Source organism: Salvelinus alpinus, chromosome 33 (genome assembly GCF_045679555.1).
Source record: "Salvelinus alpinus chromosome 33, SLU_Salpinus.1, whole genome shotgun sequence".
Taxonomy (NCBI): Eukaryota; Metazoa; Chordata; class Actinopteri; order Salmoniformes; family Salmonidae; genus Salvelinus; species Salvelinus alpinus.
The window spans coordinates 17,923,982-17,936,622 of record NC_092118.1 but is presented as its reverse complement, the minus strand read 5'-3'; the positions used below and the strand labels follow the sequence as shown (position 1 = coordinate 17,936,622).

At 46.4% G+C, this 12,641-nt stretch overlaps 1 pseudogene; it reads right to left on the bottom strand.

The window, feature by feature from the left end:
- The window catches only part of LOC139562866 (polycystin-1-like protein 2), a 30,416-nt pseudogene that overhangs the window by 14,852 nt on the left and 2,923 nt on the right, over nt 1–12,641 (bottom strand).

The window sequence follows — 12,641 nt, the reverse complement described above, 5'->3', positions numbered from 1 at the left end:
CACCTGTGTGCTTGCATTTGAAGAGACTCCCAGGATTTTGCTGGCTGCCTCTACAATTGGTGTAGCTGCCTGCACCATCTCTTCTCCACCATGCTCACTGACATTCATATAGAGGAGGGAAGAGCTGAGGTCTGCCACCAGGGAGCTAGCTTCTAGCTGGAAAAGATCCACAGCACAACATAGACCATTGGGAACTAAATCTCTGCTCTCTTTCAGCAATACATGTTTGGAAAAGATTATGTTGCCTTGCTCTCATATCCAAGTGTACCTGAGCAGCGGAATTGACCTCTTCCCTCCTCTTGGTGATCCCTGCCACTGCTCTGGCCGTCAGCTGCACTTCCTGAGGAGTGCTGTTGGGGACATTCTTCAGCACTGCAGTCATGGTGCTCAGCATCTGTTATCGCAGCTGCAACATCAATCAGAATACCTCACAAACATCCATCTAAAGAGACACTTCCTTTTGTCTTGAACTTCATACTAATTTATCGTAACTCTTTTAGTTTAGTGTAATGTCTTACTTTCAACAATACACAGAGTCCCTAGACCAGGGATGGCAACTTTGATGGGGTGGGGGGCACAAAAAATGTGAACTCATCATGAGGAGCTGCAGTGGCTCGCGGGTCTGCGTACCCTCATCCATAACCCCACATGCAGTCAACTGATTTTTGCATTCAATCCATTTCTGCAGTTAAACTACTTATGGCTCTTAACTAAATGCATTACACCAGTAGCGAGGGCCAGCCCTAGTCTTTTGGGGGCCCTAAGCGAGACTTGGCTTTGCACCTGTTGGGACAATTGTTTTTACTGGTCCCAGTCTTGACTGGTCCCTGATTTAGCAGCCAGGGGCACTAAGTGACCGCTTATGTCACTTATGCCTGGATCCAACCCTGATAAGTAGTTTATTAACTGCTCATTATTAGTCTTTAAAGGCTATACAGAAAATATAATAGTTGGGGCTTTATTTTTGGAAATTGATCCACGGAACTACAAAAGCGGTTCGCCAGTTGCCCATCCCTGGTGTAGACATTCCTGGCATCAAAGCCCATGCTCCCTATGACCTTAGCATATTACCCCATTCTCACCTCCTCCCTGACACCTTTCTGATCCTCACTGGAGCCCTTATTCAGAATGTCGGACACAGACTTGAACATCTGTCCCAGGGTCTCCCCAGTGAGCAACCCCTGCTGCTGTAGCTGAGCGACAGTGTTCTCAACCACAGACTGCAGTTTCTCCACTGAGGAACTGGAGTTGGATGGCCACACCTTGGGGGACAACAATCAAATGAGAGCTCCAGATACTACATTATAAATGTGAGCTCTATGGAGCAGAAAGGCAGGACAGATTCCATACATTAAATAATTAAGTAAATGATAGGATTTTTACTTGATGACAAACCTCAGTGTGTCACGCCCTGACCATAGAGAGCCCTTGGTTCTCTATGGTGTAGTAGGTCAGGGCGTGACTAGGGGGTGATCTAGTATATTTATTTCTATGTTGGTGCTAATGTGGTTCCCAATTAGAGGCAGCTGTTTATCGTTTCCTCTGATTGGGGATCATATTTAGGTAGCTATTTCCCCACCTGTGTTTTGTGTGATATTGATTGTTTGTTAGTGTGTTTGGGCACTACGTCCTCATGGTCTTTGTACGTTTTGTTATTTTTGTTTGTTAGTTTCACTTAAATAAATATGTGGAACTATATTCATGCTGCGCCTTGGTCCGCTCATTTCCAAGATCGTGACACAGTGGTGATTGTGGCATTGGTTTTTCTATGCCAATTTATTAGAGTAACCACCATAGACAGAGTGTAGTTGTAACTGTTGTTCCCGAGAGGTAGGAAGATTGACTTGACTTCCTTTCCATAAATGCAGTGCAAATGTTTATCTGAAATTTAAATAAATATTATATCAAGTATTTTCATACAGTGGATGTTCATCTGAATACAGGGCACTGAATTTTTGATTTTTGATTCACGGTCCTACTATTCAACATCTTTGATAGGGGAAAGTGTCTTGAAATAGACTACATTGTGGACAGATTTCAGACAACTCACCTTTGTCAGTTTTGATACAATATTGGCATTTGCCTGTGGAGCAGGAGGTTGTTGCACTGGTGATATTGAAAGCATCTAGAACTGTGTCTGACTGAGGGGAAATTATACAGGAAGGGAGGCTGGTGATGGTAGTTGGGGCTGTGATTTCAGGTACAGTTACAGATACAGTAGTAATTGCCGGTATGGTGGTAGCAGCCGGTAAGGTAGTAGCTACCAGTGGGATGGTAGCAACTGGTATGGTAGTTGTCAGGACCCGGTGCGAGAAACAGTCACTAATAATCGTCAGAACCCAGAAGATGAGGCAGACACAGCAGTACTAGCGATAGTGGTTTAATAAAGAACAAAATCTCCAGGCAAAGAAACTAAAACCACAATGTCCAAAAATCAAGCCAAAAAGGCACAAAAATGGAAATCCTCCAAAATACTAAAGAAACTCCACAAAGTGGTAAAAAACAGCAGGGAAAAACAAACCTCAAAAGACTACTCAAATAATACACAAAACTAAACCAGAGAACCTCTGGAAAATCCAACAAGAGAAAACACTGAATAAAACAAGGCTTGGGCTGGGGCTGGGTGCTAACTTACAAACACAGAGCAAGGAACTAAGGAACACACAGGGATTAAATACTAACAAGGGAATGACCTACAGGTGCAAACAATAATTGGAGCAAGAAAAACAAAAGGTACAAAAAAGGTGCAATGGGGACATCTAGTGACCAAAAACCCGAACAGTCTTGGCCAAAACCTGACAGAATCCCCCTCCTAGGAACGGCTCCTGACGTTCCTACCAGCCTTCTCAGGGTGGAGGGTCCTGAACTGACGAATGAGGTCAGGGTCCAGTATGTCCTTGGCAGGAACCCAGGAGCGCTCCTCGGGACCGTAGCCTTCCCAGTCCACCAGATACTGCCAGGACCGCTGCACCCGGCGGGAATCCAGTATCCGGTGGACGGTATAAGCCGACTGGCCACCGATGACACGGGGCGGAGGGGGAGGTCTGCCTGCCGGGATAAGGGGAGAAAAAACAACAGGTTTTAATAAAGAGATGTGAAATGTTGGATTGATCTTAAGGGATCTGGGTAAGTGCAGGCGAAAAGTAACGGGATTGACTCTCCTGGCAATCTTAAAGGGACCGATGAACCTCTGGGACAGCTTGCGAGACTCCACCCGTAGTGGTAAATTTTTAGTTGAGAGCCATACTCTCTGGCCGGGGTACAGGGTAGGACCGGGACGGCGACGTCTGTTGGCTTGTCGTTGGTACTGCTGAGAGGAACGCAGAAGATTAAGACGTGCCTTCTTCCACGTAAGCCGACAGCGTCTGATGAACCTCGAGGCTGAAGGCACTCTGACTTCTGCCTCCTGGTCCGGGAACAATAGAGGCGCATAGCCAAACTGACACTCATGCGGGGATATACCAGTGGAGGAGGAGCACAAGGTGTTGTGCGCGTACTCGGCCCAAACAATGAATGATGACCATGTGGACGGGTTGTTGGAAACCATGCATCTGAGGGTGGTTTCCAGCTCCTGATTCATCCTCTCAGTTTGGCCATTGGACTCCGGATGGTACCCTGAAGATAAACTGGCCGTGGCCCCTATGAGTTGGCAGAAGGCCTTCCAAAACCTTGAGGCGAACTGGGGACCTCTGTCGGAAACCATATCTTGCGGAATCCCAAAGACTCGGAACACATGGTTAATCACCAACTCAGCTGTTTCCTTGGCAGAAGGTAATTTGGTCAAGGGAACAAACCTGGCCGCCTTAGAAAACCTGTCGATGATGACTAGGATCGTAGTATTACCATGGGACGGAGGAAGGCCAGTAATAAAGTCCAACGAGATATGGGACCAGGGTCGGTGGGGAATAGATAGAGGGTGAAGGAGTCCTTGAGGGCGGAGGTGAGAAGATTTGCCCTGGCAGCACACGGAACAGGCCTTGACGAAAGTGGCAACGTCTTCTTTTATGGTGGGCCACCAGAACTTACGCTGGATGAACTCCAAGGTGCGACCTACGCCCGGGTGACAGGTGAGGCGAGAGGAGTGCCCCCACAGAAGGACTTGGGACCTTGCTGCCTTGGGAACAAACAACCGATTAGCAGGACCTCCTCCAGGGCCCGGTTCGATGGCTTGAGCTTGTTTCACGGTATCCTCCACTTGCCACGAGATCGGAGCCACGATCTTAGCGGCCGGAAGGACAGTCATGTCAGTATCCTCTCGAATGGCAGGAGAGTAGATTCGTGACAAGGCGTCCGGTTTGAGATTCTTCGACCCGGGTCTATAGGTGAGGATAAACTGAAATCGGCTGAAGAAAAGAGACCATCGAGCTTGTCTGGAGTTCAACCGCTTCGCCTGCTGGATATACTCCAGATTTTTGTGGTCCGTAAGCACTTGAAACGGTTGAGAAGCCCCCTCGAGCCAGTGTCTCCATTCCTTCAATGCCATCTTAACCGCTAGGAGTTCACGATCCCCCACATCGTAATTCCTCTCGGCCGGGGTAAGCCGGTGAGAGAAGAAGGCGCAAGGATGAAGCTTCTTGTCTTCACCCCTCTGAGACAGGACAGCTCCAACCCCAACCTCTGATGCGTCTACCTCCACCACAAAAGGTTCATCCGCCGTTGGTAGTGTCAGGATGGGAGCAGAGAGGATGCGCTGCTTGAGTCCTTGGAAGGCCGTCTCAGCTTCTCTTCCCCACAGAAACCTTGTGTTGCCACCCTTGGTTACAGCTGAGAGAGGGGCTGCCACCGAGCTGAAGTTCTTGATGAACTTGCGGTAAAAGTTGGTGAAGCCCAGGAAACGCTGAACTTCCTTAACGGACTTGGGGGTGGGCCAATCCGCTACCGCCCCTACCTTCTTGGGGTCCATCTGGACTCGACCGGGTTCCACTATAAATCCCAGGAATTGTACTCGAGAGGAATGGAATTCACACTTTTCCGGCTTAACGTACAAATGGCTGTCTAGGAGGCGTTTGAGCACTTGTCTGACATGCTTAATGTGTTCTTGAAGGGAGCTCGAAAAGATGAGGATGTCATCCAAGTAAACAAACACAAAGATGTTAAGCATATCCCTAAGCACATCGTTTATGAGCGCTTGGAACACAGCCGGAGCGTTGGTCAGGCCGAAGGGCATCACCGAATATTCGTAGTGACCAGTAGGCGTGTTGAAAGCGGTCTTCCACTCGTCCCCGGGTTTGATCCGCACAAGATGGTATGCGTTCCGCAGGTCAAGCTTAGTGAAGACAACTGCTTCCTGGAGCAGCTCAAAGGCTGTGGCCATAAGGGGTAGCGGGTAGCGGTTACGGACGGTTATGGCATTGAGTCCCCGGTAGTCGATGCAAGGTCGTAATCCACCGTCTTTCTTGGCCACAAAGAAAAACCCTGCTCCCGCCGGCGAGGTAGATGGACGCATGAGGCCTGCTGCCAGAGCGTCCTTGATGTAGGTATCCATAGCAGCTCGTTCGGGAGGAGAAAGGGAAAAGATCCGACCCCTGGGAGGACAGGTCCCCGGCAACAGGTCGATGGTGCAATCGTAAGATCTATGGGGTGGTAGTTTGGTGGCCCTCTGTTTGCTAAATACCAGTTTGAGGTCATGGTAACACTCGGGAACTCGGGACAGGTCGATGGATTCTAGAGACTCGGAAGGGGAACTCTGGGAACTCGGGAAGATACAAGTGGCTTGACACGTAGGACCCCACTGCTTGATAGTGCCCACAGACCAGTCGATGTGAAGGTTATGGCTGTGAAGCCAGGGATAACCAAGGACGAGAGGGAACTCGGAACAGGAGATCAGATGAAAGTTCATCACTTCCTGGTGTTGGGAAACTGAAAGTCTCAAGGGGGTAGTGGCACGAGTGACAAGTCCAGATCCCAAAGGACTTCTATCCAACGTAGTAACCCTTATGGGGTCACTTAGAGGTTCAGAAGGAACGCCATTCTCCTTCGCCCAGACTCCATCCATGAAGTTACCTGCGGCTCCAGAGTCTACCAAGGCTTGAAGAGAAAACTCGTGGTCGTCCCAGGAAAGGGTAACTGGAATGAGCAGGCGGGAGTTGGATGGATGGGAGGAGGTTATGTTTCCCGTTACAGTCCTCCCAGGCCTGCACGGGAGAGTGCGTTTCCCTGGAGCCCGGGACACGTGGAGCGGAAATGGCCCGGTTTGCCGCAATATAGACAGCATCGCTCCCTCATCCGGCGGTCTCTCTCAGCCTGGGAGATGCGTCCAACCTGCATGGGTTCTGGTGGAGCCAGCGAGGATAAAGGTGGAGACTCGGAGCTGGAACCGATAGGAGCTAGGGTGAGCGGTCTGCGGTTGAGTTCTCTCTCTCTCAGACGCTGGTCTATGCGTGAAGCCAACTTGATAAGGGACTCGAGGTTGTCCGGTGGTTCCCGAGTGGCCAGTTCATCTTGGATGGTGTCAGAAAGACCCTTCAAAAAACACACTGTGAGCGCCTCGTCGTTCCAGCCACTTGCTGCTGCCACAGTGCGGAACTGGATGGCATAGTCCGTCACGCTGCGCCGACCTTGGCGGAGAGTCAGGAGCTGTTTGGCTGAGTCAGGGCCGTTGGTAGGACCTTGAAACACTCGCTTGAATTCTTCAGCAAAGGTAGAGTAGCTGGCACAGCAGGGACTTTGGGCATCCCAAACAGCAGTAGCCCAGGCTAGGGCTTTTTCCGACAGCAGGGTGATGATATATGCTATCTTGGACCGGTCGGTGGGAAACGACGATGGTTGCAGCTCAAAGGAGAGAGAACACTGGGTGAAAAACCCCTTACAAACACTCGGATCCCCTGAGAACCGTTGGGGAGGCGGTAGACGAGGTTCAGCCAGGGGGTTAACTGCCAGGGGTACTTGAATCTGATGAACTGGAGCAGAAGCGGTTGCCGGGGAAAGTCGATCCGAAATCTGCTTTATGGAAGTCAGCATCTCTGACAGAAGTTGAGAATGTCTAGCCATTAAGGCCTCTTGCTGAACCAGAGCAGCTTCGTGGCGTTGGACAGTCCCCTCGTGGTGGGACAGCATGGAAAAAAGATCCTGGGTACTGGCTGCCTCTGGGTTCATTATAATGGCTCTGTGTTTCTGTCAGGACCCGGTGCGAGAAACAGTCACTAATAATCGTCAGAACCCAGAAGATGAGGCAGACACAGCAGTACTAGCGATAGTGGTTTAATAAAGAACAAAATCTCCAGGCAAAGAAACTAAAACCACAATGTCCAAAAATCAAGCCAAAAAGGCACAAAAATGGAAATCCTCCAAAATACTAAAGAAACTCCACAAAGTGGTAAAAAACAGCAGGGAAAAACAAACCTCAAAAGACTACTCAAATAATACACAAAACTAAACCAGAGAACCTCTGGAAAATCCAACAAGAGAAAACACTGAATAAAACAAGGCTTGGGCTGGGGCTGGGTGCTAACTTACAAACACAGAGCAAGGAACTAAGGAACACACAGGGATTAAATACTAACAAGGGAATGACCTACAGGTGCAAACAATAATTGGAGCAAGAAAAACAAAAGGTACAAAAAAGGTGCAATGGGGACATCTAGTGACCAAAAACCCGAACAGTCTTGGCCAAAACCTGACAGTAGTAGCAGCTGGACGAGTAGTAACAGCCGGTAGGATGGTGGTAGCAGCCGGTAAGGTAGTAGCAGGCAGTATGTTAGTGGCAACAGGTGCAGGTGTTGCAACACCTGGTATCTGAATGGTGTACTTGACAACGCCAGATGTCGTCTTACCTACAACAAAAAGTTGAACAGGTTACATTAATATAAATTAGTTAATTCTGTAAATGTTGGTCTGGATGTACAATATTTACTCTAAATATCCATGATCAAGTGATACACTACCTAAAATATAACACATTGGCTCACATTACAATGGCTAATTTGACATTCTGATGTCAAGTTCAACATAAGTGATGCTCATCCTACTATTATCTGTTACTAAAGCACATATAACAACACATACTCTAAAATCAGTGAATACCTACCATACGCTATCACATAAAGATTCAGAGATCTGGACTGTGCATTTTTCAGATTGTCACCATGTATTCATTGCCACCATTTATTCTGTGTAGCAGTGGTCTTTGCTTTTTTGTTGCAGTGTTTGAGGTCTCCCTAGAAGAAATTATCTCAAAATTAAATATGTTGCCTTCATAGACACTGTCGTTGTACAGAATGACTACAGCTTTTATACAATCGAATTTCAAATGCATACATTTCGGTTACTTATTATGCTTATGTGACAAATTACAAATAAATGGGTGTATGTGTGTTCAAACACCTGTTTGTTTGTGTGCATGTCAGTGGGGTTGGTTAATAGCAGAAGACAGTTCCGTCTGGACTAATAAAGTATATCTAATCTTAAATTAGACAACATAAGTTCTATCTATTCATGCACTGAAACCCCTATTCATAAATATGCCTGTGTGCACAATAGAGGAGTCTCAGACTTAATGTCAAAGTTCTTGTGTCCTCAACATGCCAAACTACTGTTGGGCAACTCGTTGTGGTGGTACACTCCAATTTTAGCCTTACATTGTTGTTAATGTTCACTGGGTTACAATTAGAACAACTAGAAGAATAAAGGTTAGCTTGTATCATACAATAGATCTTCTGGGACATAGATTACTGTAACTTAGAATTAGATTCAAATCAGCCAATTAGCTTCTTCGTTTGATAATGCAAACCTCTCTTAACAAACAAAATGGGCAAGGTTCACCAAAGGAGGCCACATCTGCCGTGGCCTGGCACGCCTGCAGCCCATGGCAGTCTCCTGGAAATAATGTACATGAAATAGAGATATGAGAGGTGAAGAAATAGAAGAGGAGAGTTTTCCATCATAATTGTCATCAAAATCATCATTAAGATCATCATCCACATTATCATTATAATAGACTTAATCAAGTGCTCTGAAAATATTAATCGTGTGCACACTGTTCAGAGGAAGGAGTATTATCAAATCAAATGTATTTATAAAGCCCTTCTTACATCAGCTGATATCTCAAAGTGCTGTACAGAAACCCAGCCTAAAACCCCGAACAGCAAGCAATGCAGGTGTAGAAGCACGGTGGCTAGGAAAAACTCCCTAGAAAGGCCAGAGCCTAGGAAGAAACCTAGAGAGGAACCAGGCTATGAGGGGTGGCCAGTCCTCTTCTGGCTGTGCCGGGTGGAGATTATAACAGAACATGGCCAAGATGTTCAAATGTTCATAGATGACCAGCAGGGTCAAATAATAGTAATCACAGTGGTTGTCAAGGGTGCAACAGGTCAGCAGCTCAGGAGTAAATGTCAGTTGGCTTTTCATAGCCGATCATTCAGAGTATCTCTACCTCTCCTATTGTCTCTAGAGAGTTGAAAACAGCAGGTCTGGGACAGGTAGCACGTCCGGTGAACACGTCAGGGTTCAATAGCTGCAGGCAGAGCAGTTGAAACTGGAGCACCAGCACGGCCAGGTGGATTGGGGACAGCAAGGAGACATCAGGACAGGTAGTCCTGAGGCATGGTCCTAGGGCTCAGGTCCTCCGAGAGAGAGAAAGAAAGAAAGAGAATTAGAGAGAGCATACTTAAATTCACACATGACACCAGATAAGACAGGAGAAATACTCCAGATATAACAGACTGACCCTAGCCCCCCGACACATAAACTACTGCAGCATAAATGCTGGAGGCTGAGACAGGAGAGGTCGGGAGACACTGTGGCCCCATCTGACGATACACCCGGACAGGGCCAAAAAGGCAGGATATAACCCCACCCACTTTGCCAAAGCACAGCCCCCTCACCAGTAGAGGGATATCTTCAACCACCAACTTACCATCCTGAGACAAGGCCGACTATAGCCCACAAAGATCTCCGCCACGGCACAACCCAAGGGGGGGGTGTCAACCCAGACAGGAAGATCACGTCAGTGACTCAACCCACTCAAGTGACGCACGCCTCCTAGGGACGGCATGGAAGAGCACCAGTAAGCCAGTGACTCAGCCCCTGTAATAGGGTTAAAGGCAGAAAATCCCAGTGGAGAGAGGGGAACCGGCCAGGCAGAGACAGCAAGGGCGGTTCGCTGCTCCAGTGCCTTTCCGTTCACCTTCACACTCCTGGGCCAGACTACACTCAATCATAGGACCTACTGAAGAGATGAGTCTTCAATAAAGACATAAAGGTTGAGACCGAGTTTGAGTCACTCACATGGATAGGCAGACCATTCCATAAAAATTTAGCTCTATAGGAGAAAGCCCTGCCTCCAGCTGTTTGCTTTGAAATTCTAGGGACAGTTAGGAGGCCTGTGTCTTGTGACCGTAGCGTACGTGTAGGTATGTACGGCAGGACCAAATCGGAAAGATAGGTAGGAGCAAGCCCATGTAATGCTTTGTAGGTTAGCAGTAAAACGTTGAAATCAGCCCTTGCCTTAACAGGAAGCCAGTGTAGAGAGGCTAGCACTGGAGTAATATGATCCAATTTTTTGGTTCTAGTCAAGATTCTAGCAGCCGTGGTTAGCACTAACTGAAGTTTATTTAGTGTTTTATCCAGGTAGCCAGAAAGTAGAGCATTTCAGTAGTCTAGCAAAAATCTCTGAAGTTGGAGACTTTTATCTCCCTCAACAACTTTAAAAATCTGCTATCCGAGCAGCTAACCGATCGCTGCAGCTGTACATAGTCCATCTGTAAACTACCCACCCAATTTACCTACCTCACCCCCCATACTGCTTTTATTTATTTACTTTTCTGCTCTTTTGCACACCAGTATCTCTTCTTGCACATGATCATCTGATGATTTATCACTCCAGTGTTAATCTGCTAAATTGTAATTATTCGATTTATTGCCTACCTCATGCCTTTTGCACACATTGTATATAGATTCTCTTTTTTTTCTACCATGTTATTGACTTGTTTATTGTTTACTCCATGTGTAACTCTGTGTTGTCTGTTCACACTGCTATGCTTTATCTTGGCCAGGTCGCAGTTGCAAATGAGAACTTGTTCTCAACTAGCCTACCTGGTTAAATAAAGGTGAAATAAAATAAAATAAAATAAAATAACCTAGAAGTGACAAAAGCATGGATTCATTTTTCTGCATCATTTCTGGACAGAAAGTTTCAGATTTTTGCAATGTTACGTAGTTGGAAAAATGCTGTCCTTGAAACAGTCTTGATATGTTCGTCAAAAGAGAGATCAGGGTCCAGAGTAACGCCAAGGTCCTTCACAGTTTTATTTGAGACGACTGTACAAACATCAAGATTAATTGTCAGATTCAACAGAAGATCTCTTTGTTTCTTGGGACCTAGAACAAGCATCTCTGTTTTGTCCGAGTTTAAAAGTAAAACATTTGCAGCCATCCACTTCCTTATGTCTGAAACACAGGCTTCCAGCGAGGGCAATTTTGGGGCTTCACCATGTTTCATCGAAATGTACAGCTGTGTGTCATCCACATAGTAGTGAAAGTTAACATTATGTTTCCGAATGACATCACTGAGAGGTAAAATATATAGTGAAAACAATAGTGGTCCTAAAACGGAACCTTGAGGAACACCGAAATTTACAGTTGATTTGTCAGAGGACAAACCATCCACAGAGACAAACTGATATCTTTCCGACAGATAACATCTAAACCAGGCCAGAACTTGTCCGTGTAGACCAATTTGGGTTTCAAATCTCTCCAAAAGAATGTGGTGATCGATGGTATCAAAAGCAGCACTAAGGTCTAGGGGCACGAGGACAGATGCAGAGCCTCGGTCTGACGCCATTAAAAGGTAATTTACCACCTTCACAAGTGCAGTCTCAGTGCTATGATGGAGTCTAAAACCAGACTGAAGCATTTCGTATACATTGTTTGTCTTCGGGAAGGCAGTGAGTTGCTGTGCAACAGCTTTTTTTATTTTTTTTGAGAGGAATGGGAGATTCGACATAGGCCGATAGTTTTTTATATTTTCTGGGTCAAGGTTTGGCTTTTTCAAGAGAGGCTTTATTACTGCCACTTTTAGTGAGTTTGGTACACATCCGGTGGATAGAGAGCCGTTTATTATGTTCAACATAGGAGGGCCAAGCACAGGAAGCAGCTCTTTCAGTAGTTTAGTTGGAATAGGGTCCAGTATGCAGCTTGAAGGTTTAGAGGCCATGATTATTTTCATCATTGTGTCAAGAGATACAGTACTAAAACAATTGAGTGTCTCCCTTGGTCCTAGGCCCTGGCAGAGTTGTGCAGACTCAGGACAACTGAGCTTTGGAGGAATACGCAGATTTAAAGAGGAGTCCGTAATTTGCTTTCTAATGATCATGATCTTTTCCTCAAAGAAATTCATGAATTTATTACTGCTGAAGTGAAAGCTATCCTCTCTTGGGGAATGCTGCTTTTTTGTTAGCTTTGCGACAGTATCAAAAAGACATTTCGGATTGTTCTTATTTTCCTCAATTAAGTTGGAAAAATAGGATAATCGAGCAGCAGTGAGGGCTCTTCGACACTGCACGGTACTGTCTTTCCAATCTAGTCGGAAGTCTTCCAGTTTGGTGTGGCGCCATTTCCGTTCCATTTTTCTGGAAGCGTGCTTCAGATTATCACAATGCCTAAACTATTTGCCATTCATACATGAAGCACTAGCTTAAGCAATG